This window comes from Artibeus jamaicensis, unplaced genomic scaffold (assembly GCF_021234435.1).
Source record: "Artibeus jamaicensis isolate MK-2021 breed Jamaican fruit bat unplaced genomic scaffold, CSHL_Jam_final contig_1015, whole genome shotgun sequence".
Classification (NCBI taxonomy): domain Eukaryota; kingdom Metazoa; phylum Chordata; class Mammalia; order Chiroptera; family Phyllostomidae; genus Artibeus; species Artibeus jamaicensis.
In genome coordinates this window covers 12318544-12338765 of record NW_026521194.1, presented here as the reverse complement: position 1 = coordinate 12338765, position 20222 = coordinate 12318544, and the positions used below count along the sequence as shown (strand labels likewise).

Genomic DNA, 20222 nt, shown 5'->3' with positions numbered 1-20222 from the left:
TTTTCAGTTCCTTGAATTTGGACTGTCTGTGGGTGATTCAGTTACAGAATCATTAAGATATTTCTTATATGATTCTGTAACTCTGTAAGAGATTGGAGCTAGTGTATGGGTTATCTACTGCTGTACTATTATTGCATAATAAACCACCTCAAATATTTTTAGCTTAATATACAAATTCAATTCTGAAATTTGTGACATAGCAGTAAAAATCAGGCCTGTCTGGGAAGATCTGATCTCAGCTGGGCTCCTTCATATATCTATTTTCAGGTCAAGTAGTCTGGATAGCCTAGGTTCTGGTGGTATCAGCTGGCATGCTTTCAAAATCTCCCACAGGTCTGACACTCTGCATACTTCTTGCATCCCTCCCACAGGCTAGGCTGGTGTGTTCTCACAGGGGAGCTCGGTGGGGCAAAGACAAGCAAGCCCAACTGTGCAAGAGAACCAACAGAAGTATTCGCATTCTCTCGATGACTAGGCTTGAACTAGAATGACCTAATGTCCTTTTCATTCTATTGAGCAAAATCCAGAGTGAGAGAGGGTTGGGTAAACAAAAGCGACAGGGTCAGGGGCTTGCATAGAGGTAGAGATGGAGAATTAAAATTATTTTTGCACTTGATCATTTCATATGGATGGATGACCATACATCCAGGTTTATCCAGAAAAGTTTCAGCTTATTTCTGCTATCCTTATAGAACTGTTGATAGCATTCTTTTCTTACTGTAAAAATTGTTCTAATTTGAGTGTTAAATCATACAGAAGCCCTATATGCAGGAGGGTATGACTAGGAATTGATGAACTCATTGGAATAATATGTGAAGTGAGTCAGAGATTTAAAGATTAGAGTCCAAGAAGGCAGTGCCTCAGAGACGACCCAAGACAGAATGAGTATTAGAAAACCAGGAGGGGAGATATGCATAAAGGAGGAATAAATGACAAGGTTAACATCACCAACATGTAAAATAAAATATGGAATGAATAAGTCTAATACATTTAACAACAAGAAGTCTTTGATGAACCCAGTGAGAGGTTTCAGAAGAGTGGTGGCCGTGAATTAAAGAGTTGACCCTGGTTCTTGCTCTCACGCTGATTCAACATTGGAATTTTCATTGGACTATTCTTGGTTTTATATTTAAAACAAAAAAGATTGTGCTTTGAGGAATGAGGTCCTTCAAGTCTAATGACATTCTCAGGGTTTGAATACTAAATACCAACTCCAGACTAAAACCAAATGTACAAGAACCAAAGCCTGGAGCTTCCAGTTCTTCCCTTTTCATGATTGTTAGCACTAAAGGGAAATGGCCTGTTGTGTGTCCATTAGGATTTATTCTAACTTTATTCTATTATATCTGTAAATTCCTTTTTCTCTGTGTATGTGATGCCTTGGATTGACACAAAACTCAGGAAGATCTACTGCAGTTATATAAAATATTCATTAGGACATTGAAACATTTGGGAAGTTGTGATAGCTCAGTCTCAATTTGGAACCTTACTGAACATATTGAATATGACATTTTTTAAGGCTTGCTGAGATATTTTTGACACTTGTCCTAAGAGATGATGAAACAAATAAGATACCAACTACCCCATTGGAGAGTTTACTTTAAAAGCTTTCTAAATTTCACATATTGTAACAGTTTCCAATGACAAGCAGATACAGTTTTAATGGCAGTAAATGACATTAATTTTTTTAAATAACAAAACCTGCATTTGAATTAGGAACATAGCTTTTGGTAATTTGAAACTTCAAGGATAACTAAATGGGCTAATACATAAAAGGACAGAAAATGTGACTAGTATTGACTTTTCAACAAACAAGAAAAAAATGGAAAAGAAGAAACCCACAATCCTCATGTAGTTAAACCCTTTTCTTGGCTGCTACTTATGCTTTACAAACCTATTTTGTGTGAGTGGACATCAAATTCCCTTTGGGATTCTCAATTTTATTTATTTTATCAATAAAAAAGCATTCTTGTAGAGAAAGGAATAAATCACATGTAAGTGAAATATAAGAGATTACACCAGGAGCCGAGCTTTTACCTTGACTAATCCAATAGCTTTAGCCAAATATCTGAACGTCAAAAACATTATAAGTATGCTGGAAGGTATGTCTGGCAAAGAGAAATCAATAACAGAGTATTAGATTTGATTAAAATGTTTACTTCTTCCCTCCACCTTTCCACTTCCCAAGCTAATACAACTCTGTCCCTGGCTTACCTGATCTTTGTTATCATTATTGGCTGGTCTTGTTTCTTGTCATAATGCCATATGCTTTACGACTCATTTCTGAATCATATACTGTTCTGCTTCTCCATAATTTCAATATTGGAGTTTCTGCTCTGATGTTATGCTATGTACCTCTGAACTTGTTAATGCCTTCAAAGAAATAACAGAAACACATTTATACAAATTATTTTTATTCCAATGACTTTATAAATTCGAACAACTTCATAATTTGTACAGAAGAGAAAAGCTTGCTTAGCAAGGTAATTCTGCCCAAGTTTGCTCAGCTCAGCAATGAATCCTTTCAATTATTTTGCTCATCAGAGGCTCTTGAATATCATAGAAAAGTAAAAAAAAAAAGTGGTTATGATATTTACCTAGCACCTCAGTACCTTTACATATTCTTAGAATTATTTTCAAACTCTCCCCTCCCCTGTCCTTTGCATAGTCCCACTTAATCTGTCTTCAGGGCTGTGTTTTGGACAGTTTGGTTCTCTGTTTGGTTCTGCTATAACATAGATAGGTTATCATAGATCGGGTGGCTATTTTTACAGTTCTGAAGGCTGGAAGGCCCACATTAGGGTGCATGGGAGGGCTCTCTTCCTGGTTGGCAGGTAGCCATGTTTTCATTGCATCCTCATGGTGGAGAAAGGTCTCTGTGTCTCTTCTTACAAAGGCACTCCTCACAGCAAGGCGGCTCCACATTCATGAGCTAGTTACCTCTCAAAGGCAAAGGACTTGTCTGAGATATGTCCACACTATGGTTTCACTTATTTATTTTTGTACAGAAAGAGAAGGAGTGGGAGAGAAACATCAATGTGTGGTTGTACTCATGGGACCCCTGTTGGGAACCTGGCCCACACCCAAGCATGCTCCCTGACTGGGGATTGAACCAGCGATCCTTTGGTTCTTAGATCTGTGTCAGTCCACTGAGCCACACCGACCCAGGGCTAAAGCACTGACCTTTTAAAGTCACTTTTAAGGACATTTTCCTATGATCCTCTAAGAATAGAAAAGCACCGCAGATGTATTTTTACATCTTACCAGCATTTTTCACAAAAGAAATTAAAAAATTAAAATGAGAAAAAAAAGACTTTTCTCAACTGATTTGAGAACTCTAGGATAGCAGAACTGGGAACCACAATGTTTGCCTCTGTATTCCCAACATCTTGTGGCACTGAAAAATATTTTCCATCATACTAACAGTCTAATTGCCATTTTAAGATTTTGTGGTCTCATCGATGAATTATGGCACAAACTGCCTTCCTTTTCCACTTGCCTCTCTCAAGTCTGCATTGCCCAGCCCTGGTTGATTTGTTTTCCTAAAATGCTTTTTTATCATGTTACATTCCAGTGCAACCATTCTATTACCATGGTATTTATGGAGGGAAAAAAGTGTTCCTCAGAGTCACATTCAAGACCCTCTACAATTTTTCTGATTTTTTTTTTTAATTCTGGAGAGAGAAACTAGATCTACTACTGTTCTCATGGACTGAGAACCTGAAATCCCCAGATGGCGGCCAGTCTCCCAAGTGACAGGCTTCAGTTGCTTAGCAGATTGTTAGTTTCTTCCCTGTATTGTGATATTCTTGAGAGAAAGGGAAGTTAGTATCCTATTTATATTGAACTTCTGATGGCTAGCACAGTATAGGTATTATTAAATATTTATGGAATTGAACTGATAGCCTCTGATAAACTCTGTACTTTGAAGGACCCACCACAGCTTCATTTAAAGTCACACATAAATAATATCTTTTTCTTTTGGGAAATTTTAATATTCACATATAAAATTGAAGGCTTTAAAAAACCTCTTACTTCAGGACATCCCGTATTTGAGAATCGCTGTGAAATTTCTTGATATATAAACAAAATTATCTTGTTAAAAAACAACCACCACAAACTGGGCCAACACACATGATTTTAGACCCAAACTTGGGGCTTTTAACTTAAATAAATCAATTAGTTTGAATCTGCTGATAGAGATTTGAGAAAGGTTTGTCTGGAAAGTGATTGATGTAAAAAAGTGTCTGAAACAGCCATATCAAGTTCATTCTAACTTGTCTGGAGAGAGTATATGTTAGCAGGGGAAAAAATCATCTTAGTGGAAATAGTGGAACCAAAGGTGAGAGTTTGTCAGGGACCCTTGTGTAGTGAGGACAATTGCTTCCACATCATAGATGTTAAAACAGCCCGACACTTTTTGTCTACTTTCATGACCAGCAAATGATGGTTTAACTACAAATTGGCTTCCATTTCAGGCTCTTAAGGTTGGGTGAGAGAATATAAAGATTTGAGCATTCTACTATAGAACTAGTAGCTATACTTCTTACTAAGAATCACCATTATGCTTTACATTTATCTGTGTTTGGAGAATTTGTATAGGATGAATAAGATTTTTCTGCCTGTCCCGCCCTTGGTCCACCGCAGCCTTTTCCCTGTCCAGTCTCTAACCCCAAGAGTTGCTGGGTTGACAAGCTCTTGAGTAGCCTGTCAGGCTGGCTCTCACCTTACATATTTTCCTTTTTAGTAGGTAGAACAAATCTGTGCTTGTCAGAGTCAGCATGTGCCTGAGCTTTTTAACCTTTAGAGCAGGCTGACCGCTCCGGAGCGGGGTTGGGGGTTGGAGGGATTGAGGAAAAAGGAAAAACAACTTACGGACATGGACAGTGGGGTGGTGATTGTGGGGCGGTGGGGTGCATAATGGAGATTAAGAGCAATGGAAGAAATAAAAAGAAACCTTTAACCTATCACACAACCATTACCTCTTAATATCTAACTTTTCAAGCATCTATTTTTCTGTCTTATGTACAATTTTCTAGTTAATTGACACCAAAGCTGGAAGCAAGGTTCTTTCACTTAACCGAATAAAATGCAGGGATTCTCCAGTCATTTTCAGCTCCACGAAATGCAAACCACTTTGAGAACATCATGTTCTTCTTCAAGTCCTACCATTTTGTCCACAACATCTTCCCGTAGGGAAACAGCATAATCCATGACTTTATAAATTTTTTTCCATGGGAGCCATTCTAATAACACTTTTATTTTCTGTCAAAGCTCCTGTTGAGAACGTTGTTTTAAAATAAATTCTTTTCCATGTATTTAAATATCTTCAGAGTGCTTACATAAATTTTAGTGATTTAAGTAATTAAATACATACTGCAATCATGTATTTATTTAATTGTGAGATATTAATGATATTATTTTATTCTTTTACCTCAGCAATTATATTAGCTACTATACCGTTGATTTGTTTCCAGTTATATGTTAGAGCTTTCTGATGTTTAGTTAGGACCATCTCTGACTTAGCCATTTCTGTGTGCCTTTCAGAGCTGCTATATATGTGATTGTCACAATAGGAAAAATTAAATTAGATTTTCAGGGGCAAGGGGGACAATTATAATTGTACAACAATAGAAACTAAATTAGATTGCCCTGGCTGGTGTAGCTCAGTGGATTGAGCATGCCTGTGAACCAGAGGATTGCGGTTCCATTCCCAATCAGGGCACATGCCTGGGTTGCAGGCAGGTTCCAGGCAGGCCAGTTCCCTGCAGGGGATGCACTAGAGGCAACCATACATTGCTCTCCCTCTCTCCTTCTCCTCTAAAGATAAATAAATAAAATCTTTAAAAAAAACTAAATTAGATTAAAAAGTAGTTCTAAAATTGTACTCATTTGGGGCTATTTTTTGACAACTGGCTGTACAGGAGAATTGTCTTAATCTTAGTTGTTAGTTCTTTAGACAAATAAATTAGTAAATATTTAATGCCTATTATATATTATGCACAGTATGCATTTTATAATTTTTAAAAGATTTTATTTATTTATCTTTGGAGGGGAAGGGAAGGAGAGAGGGGGAGAAGCATCAATGTATGGTCGCCAATTGTGGGTCCCCTGCTGGGAACTAGCCTACAACCCAGGCATGTGCCCTGACTGGGAATCAAACCACGATCCTTTAGTTCTCAGGCCTGTACTCAACCCACTGAGCTACACCAGCCAGGTGCATTTTATAATTGTTACTCAGAGTTATTAGTTAACATATGTTCATAATAAATATCAAGTAAACAATAAATATATTGATGCATATATGTATATATAAATTATTAATGGTATTTATCCTAAGTTATATAAAGAGAAGGTTTACTCTGAATTCTATATTAGGGAAATAGTTAATGTAAACTACTTAAGATATCTTCAAATAATCTATAAACCATAAAAAATCTAAAAGTTAAATAAATTACTTTTAGAGGAAGTCATGATACATGATTAATAGGCAAGAGAGAAGATTGTGATGGCTGGGTCCAATTCCTTCTTTATTCTTTATTATAAATTTCTTTTCATTATGTTTTTTCCTTTACTAGTTACTCCTTTATACCTTGCACCCTCATCCCCACAATCTCCGCACTGTTGTCTGTGTCACGAGTCCTTTTTCCTTTTTGCTCGACCCCTCCACCCTCTCACCATCACAACCTACCAGAGCTGCCAGTCTGCTCTTCATCTATGAGCCTGTGTCTTTTGGGCTTGGTGGTTCAGTTTGTTCATTAGATTCCACATAGGAGTGAAATCATATGGTATTTGTCTTTCTCCTACTGGCTTATTTCACTTAGCATAATGTTCTCCAGCTCCATCCATGCTGTCACGAAGGGTAAAATTGTCTTCTTTTTTAAGGCTGAGTAATATTCCATTGTGTAAATATCCCATAGTTGTTGATGAACACTTGGACTGCTTCTGTATCTTGTCCATTGTAAATAATGCTGCAATGAACATAGGAGTGTTTATGTTCTTTAGCATTAGTGTTTCAGGTTTCCTTGGATAAATTCCCAAGGAATCGCTGGATCTTCACACAGTCCCATTTTTAACTTGTTGATGTACTCCATTCTGATTTCCAGAGTAGCTGCACCAGTCCTCATTCCCACCTACAATGCAAAAATGTTCCCCTTTCTTCACATCCTCACCAGTACTTATTGTTTGTTGACTTATTGATGATAGCCATTCCAACCAGTGTGTAAAACTCACAAAAAAATCCCGTTAAAAAATGGGCAAAGGACCTGAATAGACACTTCGCCAAAGATAATATACAGATGGCCAATAGACATATGAGAAGATGTTCAACATCACTAATAATCAGAGAAATGCTAATTAAAACCACAATGAAATATCACAAACTCATCCTTAAAAAAATATTTTATTTCTTTTTTTTTTAATATTTAGAGAGAGGGGGAGGGAAGGAGAAAGAGAGGGAGAGAAACATCAGTATGTGGTTGCCTCTCACATGGCCCCCACTGGGGACTGGGCCTGCAACCCAGGCTTGTGCTCTGACTGGGAATCAAACTGCAACCCTTTGGTTCACAGCCCGTGCTCAAACCACTGAGCTACACCAGCCAGGGCACTAACTCATTTTTAATGATTCTAGTGAGATGCTCACTAGATTATATTATGAAAAAAGATTTGAAGGAAAATGTTTTCTTCCTTCATTCTTACAAGGGGAAAACGTATTATTGAATACATAAAACAAAATTAAATCCACTTTATAGTATTGAAAGACTATTTACATGAATGACCTATGGTGATATACACTGTATTTCTACTTTAACATTTGTTCTTAACTAAAATTAAAGCACCATAAAATATATAGGACTATAAGGGATTTAAAGAAGACCAAACCTTAATGGTATTTATATCATAAATTTACCAAGCAATAGTTCCAATTCTCGAACAGTTTTTCAGTTTTATTACAATATCAGTGTATTGCAGTGTGCAAAGATAAACCATTTGCACCCAAAATATAAATTAAAATTACCTCTAAAAATAAACAAAACATTTTAACTTTATGTATAAAGCAACAACTTAAATCATCTCTATATAGAACGGATCATCTAAAAGATATCTAACCTCCCATGAAAACTATTTACTCTGCACATTTTATCACTCTGAGGAAACCTCAGAGTATTATTCAGACGCGTAGTTATTATATTAAGCTACCAAGGAAAACTTATATTTATGGTGATGGTATTTCCTTGAGCAGCGAAATAGATATTTTTCCAAAATAAGTATCTTTCAGGGCAGGCAAAAGAGTAGCGCTGAGAAAAAATGTTGTCTCCTGAAACATAACTTATTTTTTTTGAACATTTAACATTTACTTATGTAAAGTACTCCAGCAAATCTGAAAGTTGGAGAAAAAGTAGAAACTTTTTTCATGGCGAGCGTCTAATCTGTGAAATATCAGGCTTTGTATTAAATTACTTAAACTTTGTACCCAAATATAAAGCTTCATAATTGTAAATTATTTCATATTCTCTGAATATAAAAATCTCTATACTGTTATTTGAATAATGAAGTTGTCATGGAGTAATGTTATAGCATGATAGGTAGTATATGCAAATGAAATAATTGCAATATGAAAGCACTGAGATCAGTAGATAATTTTCTTTGTAATTATCTTCCTGAAATTAGTATAATCTGGTCTCGAGTTCAGTAGACCAACATCAGCTATAACTTGGCAACCTTCAAGCCACTTACACAGTTTTGAGCTTTATAAATATTGGCAATTTTAGTGAGAGGGATACATTTTAGAAAATTTCTAAGCTAATGACTTCAGTGGCGTTGTTAAAAATTCATAGGTTATGTGAAGGAAACCCTGAATACAGAAATGTGAAAATTAAATAGAAAAACTACCACATTAGATATGAAAGATCATATTAGTAAATGATAATCTCCTTTCAGTAATCTTGTATTTCTCAATGACCTCAATTATGTATTTGCACCAAGAAAGTGAGTAAATGTGTAGAAGCTAAAAAAAACCCACATATTTAATTATTAGAAAATAGTCTATTGTAAAACTGAGAAATCTCTAAAGTAGATAGTGAAAAAAATTTTTCATTATTTTCTTTCCAACTTTCAATATCTTCACAAAAATGTAACAGTTTAATCATGAATAATAATTTGAAATGACTTTCACTTGTTATTTTGGCAAACAGAAAAGATTGGTTTACTTTTATTTATATTTCTTTAATCACTTCCTTGACCATTATTTTGTATGTAGACAAGTTATATTTTCTCCTTTGCTAATTACCCATTTATTAATTTTCATGTGGAATTATTTTTAATTTGAATCAACCATTTATAATTCCAATATGTTTCACTTTTTATGAAGTTTTAGTAACTTTTGTTTTTTACTTATCTGTTTTTTTCCTTTTGGCTAAATTTTAGAATATTTAACTTTAGAGTTTCTAATGTTTGTTAACGTTTGGAGGGATTTTTTTTTTCTGTGAACATATAGCTCAAAATATCCTTCACAGTTGGTTAGTATGTGCTTGTGTTTCTTCTAGCTTCCTGGTAACTTTATTTCTCTATAGCAGCTTTCGGTTTACAATATTGAGAGGGATGTACTGAAATTTCCAATATGCCCTGTGCCCCTACACACATGTACCCTCTCCCATTACTACTTACCAGAATGTTACAATCCTTTTTATTAAGTATTAACCTACACTGGCCTATCATAACTTTCAAAGTCCAAGGCAGACAAAATGTAATGACTTATCCACCATTGCAATATCATACAGAGTATTGTCACTGCCCTGAACATGCTCTGCTCTGTCTATTCATATCTTTCCACCTCCCAACCCCTGGCAGCCTCTAAACAAAATTGTCTCCATATTTTCCTTTTTGCAGAATATAGTATAGTTGTGGTAATACAGTAAACAACTTTTTCATACTGGTTTATTTCAGTTAGCAATGCACATTTAAGGTCCTCCAAGTCTTTTCATGACAGATCATCTATTTTAACATTGAATAATATTTCACTGTCTAGATGCAGCAAGGTTGATTTCTCCATTCACTACTGAAGGCCATCTTGGTGGCTTCTATGTTTTGGCAAATATGAATAAAGCTGCTAGGAATATTCATGTGCAGGTTCTTGTGTGGGCAGGAGTTTTCAACTCCCTTGAGTAATTGATACCAAGGAGCTCACCTGCTGGATTGAATGGTAGCAGAATGTATAGCTTTGTAAGAATCCACTACACTGTCCTCCAAAGTGCCCGAACCATGTTGCCTTTCTGCTGTCAACGTGTGAAAGTCCCTGATGAGCACACATCTTGCCCAGGATTTATTGTCACTGTGTCCTGGATTTGGATCATTCTGACTAGATGTAGAGTGATACCTCATCGTTGTAATCTGCATTTACCTAGTGACATGATCTGGAACATTTTTTCATATGCTTATTTGACATCTTTATAAAGTCATTTTCTTGTTAAATTTTAAGAGTTTATTGTATATTTTAGATTACAGTCCTTTGTCAGATGCATCTTTTGCCAATATTTTTCCTACTCCATGTCTTCACTGAACATTATCTTTTGCAGGACAGAAGTGTTTCATTTTAATGACATATAATTTATCTATGATTTCTTTCATGGATCTATCTGGTGTTATTTCTACAAAGATCCAAGGTCATCTAGGTTTTCTTCTATATGATATCTTTTAGGAGTTGTATTGTTTTGCATTTGCATTTAGGTCTATAGTCCATTACGAGTTATTCATGAATGGTGTAGGATCTGTGTCAAGATCCATTTTTGGTATATGGATGTCTACTTGATGTAGCAGCATTCCTTGAAGAGACTGGGTTTTTAAAAAAAAATCTATCTACCTATCTACCTGTCTGTCTATCATCTATCTACCTACCTATCTATCTATTTATGTATTTAAAGCAGCATGCTTCATGTAAGTGACAACCCTTTAAAGACTATTACTATAAATATACACAAATTTCACTTCTATGGCCCACAGCTGCTTTGCGGATTCTATTTTGGCAAACATCCTTAGATTGATAACACTGAAGAGTCGCAGTAGAAAGCTATTTTTTCTTCTTCTTTTTTTTTTTATGCCTGAGAACACTAATCTCCAAAAAGACTGTTCCACAAGCCACAAAACTTTTAAATGGCCATGATGTTACTAGAATCTGAGTTCTACCTTCTGCTAATATTCTGGTTTACCTTATTTCCAGAGCAATTCAGAGCTATTGAGTACTAAATTTGGCACACATAAAAAGGATCCAATTTAGTTATACTTGCAAAGCTTTGAAGTGTAGAATTCACATTGTTAGAAATAAATGACTACCCACCTGGGCTTCTATTAATTCTTTGCTGAATGGTACAGACTAGTAAAGAATATCTAATCCAGGAAAACTTGGCAAATTAAGTGAAATCTATGTTGTTTTTCTAGAGTTTATTAGAAATGTGATGAGAATCGGCTGGGATTACATCTATTATTATCCTCTCCACTCTGCTGATTTTATGGTAAAACAGATGACACTCTCAGAAGGACCAGCAAGCATTTTAGTGATTATGAAATCTTTGACAGGAAATTAGAAGGCTTGGGGATACATGCACTGTTACCATTACTCCTCCCTCTTATCTACCCTTGGCAGGGGTGGAGGAAGAGGAAAGGTAAACCGCTGGCTTTATACATTATTTAAACTAATAGAGTTTGGATTTCTGCAGAGTGGCTTCACAAACTGAAATGCTCATTTGGGTTCCTGGGTGGAAATACAATGTACTTCAGAATATTAGAAACAGCTCTGTTCATCTAGAAACAAGCTGATCTTATCAAAAGAACTTCAACCTGCCTGTAAGTCTGGCCCTTGGAAAAATAGGTCTGTTTTGGAAAGGAAGCTAACAATTTGAAAATGAAACGCAAGAAGTAATTACTGAAAAAATAAGAAAGACTACTACCTCAGAGAATGGAAATGAAGCAAAGTGAATCTCATTTTAATATTAGGAGTACATGTGTTCTTATATTTATTACCAAGATTTGAAAATAATAGGGCACAAAATTGGAATATACTAATGGAAATATATTCCCTGTTCAATAGAAATAGACCAGTTATGAATCAAGGTGGAGTGGGTGTACAGATTCTTGGATCTTCGTGACTTCAAAAGCAGCAGTAGCGTGGAGAATACTTGGGTGATAAAGGAGTTGAAGAGATGGCATTCATTCTCTACTCTAAAGGACAAGAGGGATAATTTGAACTCTGAATGATGCCAAGGATTATAACAAACTTTAATGAGGGAAAGTTTTGTATATAAGTAAATCAACTCAATAAAAAGAAGGCTTTCTAACAGAGCTACTCGAAACCAGGTGAACTGGGCTTTCCGTTACTAGAAGTTTGAAATAAAAGAATGGGCAATGAAATAACAGAGTATCAGTAGAAATAATTAAAGTGAGGGATGTATGATTAGGTTAGATGAATTTAAGGGCTCTTCTATCCTATAGATTCTAGAATTCTGTGATACATGAATTTAATTTTACCAAGCTCGTTTCAAATGTATCCTTATTGTCATTATGATACTGCCAATTATTAAAAAAAAAAACTTCTTATTTTATACCAGAATCAGAAACACTGCCTGTTATGGAACCATAGAAATGTTCTGCTGTGCTCATTGTAAGGCTTCAAGACAGTCTTGGTTTAGTAGATGTGGATTATGAAAAAAATATGAGCCTAAGACTAAATATTTTTTTTCTAAACACACAGGGAGAAAAATTTCTAATTGCACTTTCCAGACTGAATGGAGAGAATAATTATTTGGAAAATATTGTCCCAAGTGCTCTTAGAAATTTCACAAATCTGTGAAAAGCTGTCCTCTTCATGACACTTCTTATCTTATTGAAACTTTGTGCAACAACTCTTAGTGCCAAAGAAACAGCTGCTAAAAAAGTGTCTCATTCTACAGTTGATCATTGGCTACAGGTGATGAAATATGCATCCTGCCTCTATTGATCTTGACTATTTTGTCAAACCAGTCCTGCTAGGACTTGAACTCTGCATCACACCTGTGTGTTTTGGTTACCATGTACTCCTGGAAGTCAGAATACAGTACACTGAAAAATTCTAAAATTCAGGATTTTTACCAAGTCACATCAAAGGTTGAAAGAAGGTAGAGAGGCAGCACGCCTGACAGCTGGGGGGTTGGATTTCTTCCAGAATAATGGCATTTCCCCACACTTTGTAATTTAGACTTGGAACGATTCTTTAGCTAAGTGAAAAAGATAAATGTTAGATTGAGATGTAGACTTGAGAGTCATTTACCAAAATCTGGGAATGACTGTGATTATACAAAGCATAGATGTCAAAATAATGAGGTTCAATTATTAAGCACAAGCCTATAACAGAAATCACTATCAATTATCTAATATACTGTCTGCTCTTTCTCTAACAGTCTGGTCTTTGTCATGTTTCCAGAGTTATCATCCTAAAATTAATAGGTGATTACTTTGCCAGCTCTTCCCCAGACTCCTTAATCTCTCCTCATAGCCTATAGATTGCAACTGTTTAGTACTGTAAGAACAGCCTTTTATTATTTGATGGATGTTTATCTGTGTAGACTAATATTCCATTATTTTCTCATTGTGAATGTAAAATGCTTAAATATCTCTGACTATGCCACAACTTGCACATGTTGAACACTCATCTTTTTCCATGTAGGTTTTGGTCAGATATCTCTGCCCTTGTGAAGCCTTCATAACTGCCTTCCTAGCTTAGAACATTGATTCCACCCTTCTCTGTTCTCTCACTATATCCTGTATTTCATCTAAAACACTTAGGAAAATATCAGTATTTGTTGGTTATATATTTGTGTAACCTGTTAGACAGTGGGATCCTTGAGGAAGTTTTTATCTCCAGCACACAGTACCTTTTGAGGGCTGTAAACTATGTTTTATATTATTTATTTTTCCAGAGGAATTTAGATAATTTAGATATAAGTGTATTTAGATATAAGAGGATAAATTTTTGAGAGGTAATTAAGGTGAAGGGTGACTTTCCTTATTATAGGAAAGTGGAACAATACCACAGGTAACTCAGTAAAAGCAATTCAAACGTCAAAGTAGGAGGAAATGGAAAAGTGACCTGAGAATATACAGACTTCTAAATCTCACAATGTAATCCAAAGAAAATGTAAAGAGATTGAGCAATATGCATACTTTATATCCTTTAGAGCCTCTGTATCCCTGGTAAATAGTGGATACACAGGAGGAATTGAATAAATAATTGGGCTTAAAAAACACAATAATCTAATTATAGCATAGAACCAAATGGAAGGCACCCAAAGCACTAGACAAGCTGGGCTGTAAAAATGTCTTCAGTATATAAACAGACTCGGGGATGTGTAAGACCAAGTTGAAACTGTACGTGAGAAAAATATCATTCTCAATAAAGAGTGGCTTCACCATCCAGTGGCCCATAGGGTCAGGAGTGAAAGTTTGGAAATGGAGAGGTCCTGTGTCTGGTGCAGGGAGAAGAGGCCTGGGTCCTGTCCTGAAGGAAAATGAGGAACTTTGTGAGAAAAAGGGTGAAAGCCAGGTCCTTACATTCCACACACACAGAGATGGTAATTTTAAATTTTGCAAGATGGTGGGATTGAGGCTGTTCATAAATAATATGTTTCTGTAAGAAGTAGATTACAGTAGGGTATGGAATTTAACTAAAAAGCATTCTTTATCTATATACCAAAGAATAAAGAACTGGGTAAAGCAGAGGCCCACAAACCTGTGAGAGCATGAGAATATAGTAAGCAAGAGAATTCAGTAATGTATATAGTAAGTTAATAGTGGTAAATGCTATGAAAAATATCATAGGATAGGAGCCTCCTGTGTCACCAGCGAGACTGCATGAGTGCATTCTAGGAAGGCCCCCTGATGTGTCTTCCTGTAAAGTCTGGAGGAAAGGGAGTGAGCCGGTCATTTGTTACTTTTCTGGGAAGAGCATTCTTTGGACAAAGAAGAGCAAGTTCAAAGGCTTTGTGTAGCTGGAGGAGAGAGGAAGCAGGGGAGTAGGAGCAGGAGGACAAGTCCAAGTAGTGATGAGACAGGTTGTTGGAAGACCATGAAGGGCCTCATTTCATCCTTAGGATTTTACTTTTTCCCCTAGGAAATGAGAAACCATTGGAGGGTTTGAGCAGAGGAACAGCATGAGCAGGAATCTTTGAGCTTCTGTACTGAAAAAGAGACTATAGCATGACTAGAATAGAAGCAGTTGGAAGGCTACTGGTATGATTCAGTGAGAACATTGTGACCAATAGGCCTTTTATAAATTCAGATAGTCCTGTTGAGCTCATAGGCACAGGTGGACGGGCCTACAATCTAATGGGAGTAATAATTCTATCCCACTATTTATAGAAATGTGGATATAATCAACTCCATATAAAAACTGAACTAGAAATCACAAGATAATATTTTTTAAAATAAACTTAAAATTGAGTAGTACCTAGACATAAAATGTGCTGGTGTATGAATCCTCATATTTGATCTTCAAAACAACACTTTAAGTTATACTGAGCATAGCTATTTTCAAATAAAGACAATGTATGTCAGAGATGTTAAATATAAATGTTAAATGGTCTGTCCAAGGTCACATGGACTGCCTAACACAGCAGAATAAGGCAAACAAGTCTCCTTGTGCTCACCCTTTGCACTTCCTATTTTGTGACACAGGTGGCTCTGAGCCTCCCTGTCCTACCCTCTGCCATGGAACAAGCTTAGCCTGTCTCTTTAAAAACAAGTAATTGGAGTCAGTCTGAAACCTGTAATGTATTTAGTTCTCAAAACTGAAGTCATTTCAAAAGGGACAAGCTCAAATCCTTCTGCAGTTATGTGGTAAAGTCTGAAAAAGGTCAATAATTTGCATAAAACATATTTACATATTTGCAAACAATTTTGCATATTTGTAAAATATGAAATAAAGCAATTACAGGGTATAAAGAAGTATTTCTAAATACAATGGGTACTTATTGTGTACTGTTTGCTAAGTATAGTCAACCCAAACAAATTTGCTATAATTTATTTGTAGATTGTTCATAATCTGCAAAAAACTCATGTTAACATAGACAACATTTTTATGAAAGTAAATGTAATTCTCAAATAAGCACTATAAAGAATGACATTATAATTTTGTAAAATTTCTTTAGAATCTGTCTTCATAGATTGCCATTTTAAAGAACCTTTTTATTTTTCTCATTTTTCCAGCCTTGTAAAGATTTATTTATTTTATAAATTTCTTCATAGACCTTTGGTCTTTTTTGATCTCCCATTATTATAGTATATGTTTTTAAACTAAAGTCTTGGGTTTAGCAAAAAAAATTAACAGCTGTCTTTTTTCATTATAAAGAGGTTAAAATGTAATTACCCTTCAAAATATTATTTTGAAATTATTTCATGGTTTTGAAGCATGTTTTTATTCAGTTCTAGTTATGTGAAGATATCTGGTAATACTTATTTTTTAACATATAGGTAATTTAAAACTGTTTTAAAGTTAACACAGGTTTTAAAAATACAGAATTTGGTTATTCATTCATGCCTATTGAATCATGATGAAGAACATACAATCTTTATAACAATTACGTTAAATTTGTTAAGACTTGTTTTGTGGCTTATTATATTATCTGTTTTTATAAATGTCCCATATATGTTTCAGTTAACTATGTAGTCACTAGTTATTTGGTGAAGGATTTTATAAGTGGCCTTTAAAATTTGTCATTTTAATTCCTTAAATATTCTATATCTTTATTTATATTTTGAATTGGAAAACTAAATTGAGAGAGGTATGTAAATCTTTCATTCTGTGAACAGATTGGTCATTTTTATTCTTCTGGCTCTAATTTTTACTTTTTATCAGCTTAAATACATTTAGTATTTTTTGAAATTTAGTATTTAAACATTTTTAGGGATGAAACATTTTATCATTACATACGAATTCTCTTTATCTCTAATAGCACACTTTTGCCCGTGGTTTATTTTGTCTGATATTAATATGTCTACTTCATCTTTATTTTCATTCCCTTTACCTAGGTATCTTTTTAAAAACCTTTTCTTCCAATCTTTGTTTATCTTTAAAAGTTTAGTGTGCTTCATGTAAACAAGATGTAGTTGAATTGTTTTCCATTTGGTCAAACTGAAAATTTGTCTTTTAGCTTCCGGTTTAGTCCATCTTTTTGTTTATTGGTATAATTGTGTTCAAATTTATTTCTACCGTGGTTTTTGTTTGTTTTCTGTTTGTACCATTCATCCTGGTGCTTCTCCCTCCCTTTTTTGCTTTATTTTGGACATATGTTTATAATTTGGATGGATGTTTATAGTCGTTGGCTTTCCTTACCCACTTCTTTTTGTCTTATACAAGGCTAGAAAATATATACTTTACTTCAGTTATTATAATAGTTACCCCTGACATTTTACTGTTCAGACATAACTTAAAAGTATGTCCAAAGAGTATCAGTGTATAACCGTCCCCTCTGAACAACATAGGACCATTATTGTCAATAATATTGTTGTTTTATTTTTTAGGGACTATTTGTGGGCACAAATATTTAGATGTACTGGCATGTTTACCAAATTCTCTGCTCACCATGCCTTCATCTCCGATCTTTCTTCTAGGTTTCAATCTTCCTTCCAGGATCTTTTTCTCCCCTGAACTATATACATCCTTACTATTAATAGTTCCTGCTAGGGAGGGCTGCTTTGTTTAGCCAAAGATACTATTATTGCATTTGTTCTAAGACAAAGTTTTGATAGTTTTATAGTAACATTATTTTCTCTTGGGTCTTTGCAGAAATCCTGGATCTGACACTAGCTCTATGATGTCGTTCAAGTGTTTTGAACATAATATTGGTGTCCAACCTGTATGCTTGTGAAGATCCAATATATAAATGTGCTAAGTAGGGTTCTATCACATACTATGCACTATAATATGCCTTTCCTATCTTTTTCTGTTCTGCCTATTCTCCTAATTATTATTGTTGCCTGTGGTGCTCTGAACTTGACTAAAATTTACCTGAGTGAACAGTTCTTTCTGTTTACACTGTTTATCCTGATTGGTACAATTGTTTCTTCCTGAATATATAATTCTATTCTGAAATTTTCTAGTTTTTGTAAATTCTCAACCTTTAATTCTTTGAGCATTTTACCTATCCTTTTACACCATTCTCTTTTGAGATTTTAACTAGGAAAAATATATTTTTTATTTCATCACCCCTACTCCTTAACTTATATACTGTTATCAACTGAATGTCTGCATCCTCCCCCAGTTCCATTGTTGAAGCCATAACCCCCAATGTGCTGGTATAAGGAGGTGGGAGCCTTGCCAGGTAATTATATTTCGATGAGGTCGTCGGGATAGTGCCCCTTAAGGAGATTGATGTCCCATAAAAGAGGAAGAGACACCAGAGCTTCCTCTCTCTCTGCCATGTGAAGACACGGAAAGAACACAGTTATCTGCAAGCCAGGAAGAGAGCCCTTACTATGAACTATGAACTAATTTATTCAACACCTCGATCTTTGACTCTCCAGCCTCCAGAACTGTAAAAAATAAATTACTGTTGTTTAAGACTTCTAGCCTGTGGTATTTTGTTATATCAGCCCAAGCCAACTAAGATACTTTCATTTCCTGGTCCATCTATACTCTAGTAGGGGTAATTTATTTTTCAGATTTATGTTCCAATTCATTTATTATGTCTCTTGCTATTTCTAATATGCTATTAACCTACCCACGAGTTTGTTAATTTTGATAATTTTATTTTTATTTCTAAATGCTTTTTCTTGTTTCATATCAGATCATTTTAAATAATATTTTGTTGCTTGATAACCTTTATTTCCCCTGTTTTTGCTTTACACATTTCATGTATATATTCTCTGCCCTGTAATTAAAACAACTGGGGTCCTTTAGGGTGTATGCCTTTGTTAGTTTTATCTCTTCACCCTCAGTCGTGGTTTTTTTTTCCTCATTGTTTGGTAATTGTTTTTGTAAGCTCATATTTGTTTGACTTTAATCGGTGCTATGCTGGGAGCCTACAATCAGAATAACTGAGTCTATATGCTAATAACCTGCATTAGCTTTTGCTCTTTATGAGGATTTCGCATCTCCTATTTGTGTGGAAAGGAAGGAAACCTTGACTCTTGCATGACTTAAAGCAACTTTTGAATTTTAGTTCACCGTTTTTTCCCTCTCTCAGCCCTCCAGTATGCCTTTGTTTTCTTATGAATCCAAAGCATACAGTTTTCCATATTTCAAATCATGCCTTTTGAAAATAATATTTTAGAAATTCATATTCTATATATTTTGCATTTGGTTGAGTTCATACACATAAATCATAGTCACAGTATATTGTGAGAATATTGTTTATATCTATTGTTGGCTAAAATCAATTTGTGGCACTTATATAAAGGTCATTGCAATGGCTATATTCCAGTTGTAATTATTTTTATTGTGATTATTGTTTTATACACAGGTTAAAGCTGGAGAGAAGTATATATAGCTTATCTGAAAGGATTTTCAGCCATAGGCAGAAATATAACAGCAATTTTTATTCTAGGGCAAGATTCATGTCCATAATAACTTTTTAGGCTACTAGAAAGATGTGAGAAAGAGGCATGGTTAAATTCCTTTTTATTTCTATATTTGTTTTGATATTTTGCAGAAATCTATGTTTAGTCTTTAATACTAAAACATAAAATTTTGAATAGGAAATACATGTACAAATAAAACAAAAAAGCTACAAAGCAAAGGACAGTTTTTATTTCTATCTATTAGTAAAAAAACTACCTGAAATACAGCACTTTTTCAATTCTACTAATTTGAAAAATAAAGTACTCTCTTCTAACTTTACTGAGAACTTCTTCAACTTTATAATTTGCCTTTTCCTGATACCTTTATTAAGCTCCTTCTCCAGCAGCTGTTTCTCTTCTGTACATAAACATTTAACTGCACCCATTCATTCATTCGTTCATTCAGACTTTTTTTTCCTGGAAACATTTACTTAGCACTTTGATTGGTCAGTCATAATGCTTGATACTCTAGAAACGGGGAGGAAACAGTTCTTCATCAAAAACACAAAGAAGGAGAGAAAATAAACATTATGTTCAGCGAGAGAGGTGTTACTAAGAGAACACATAGCATGATAATAAAATGCTGGACAAATGCTGGAGATAGTAGAATAGAAATTTTCTTGCATCTGATATTTTACCAA

The 20222-nt window shown here is 34.8% G+C and overlaps 1 protein-coding gene across 1 annotated transcript in view; it reads left to right on the top strand.

Moving 5' to 3' along the window:
* Positions 1-20222, top strand: part of SPAG16 (sperm associated antigen 16) — a 752806-nt gene that overhangs the window by 359849 nt on the left and 372735 nt on the right. The gene's annotated exons all lie outside the window — the stretch shown is intronic.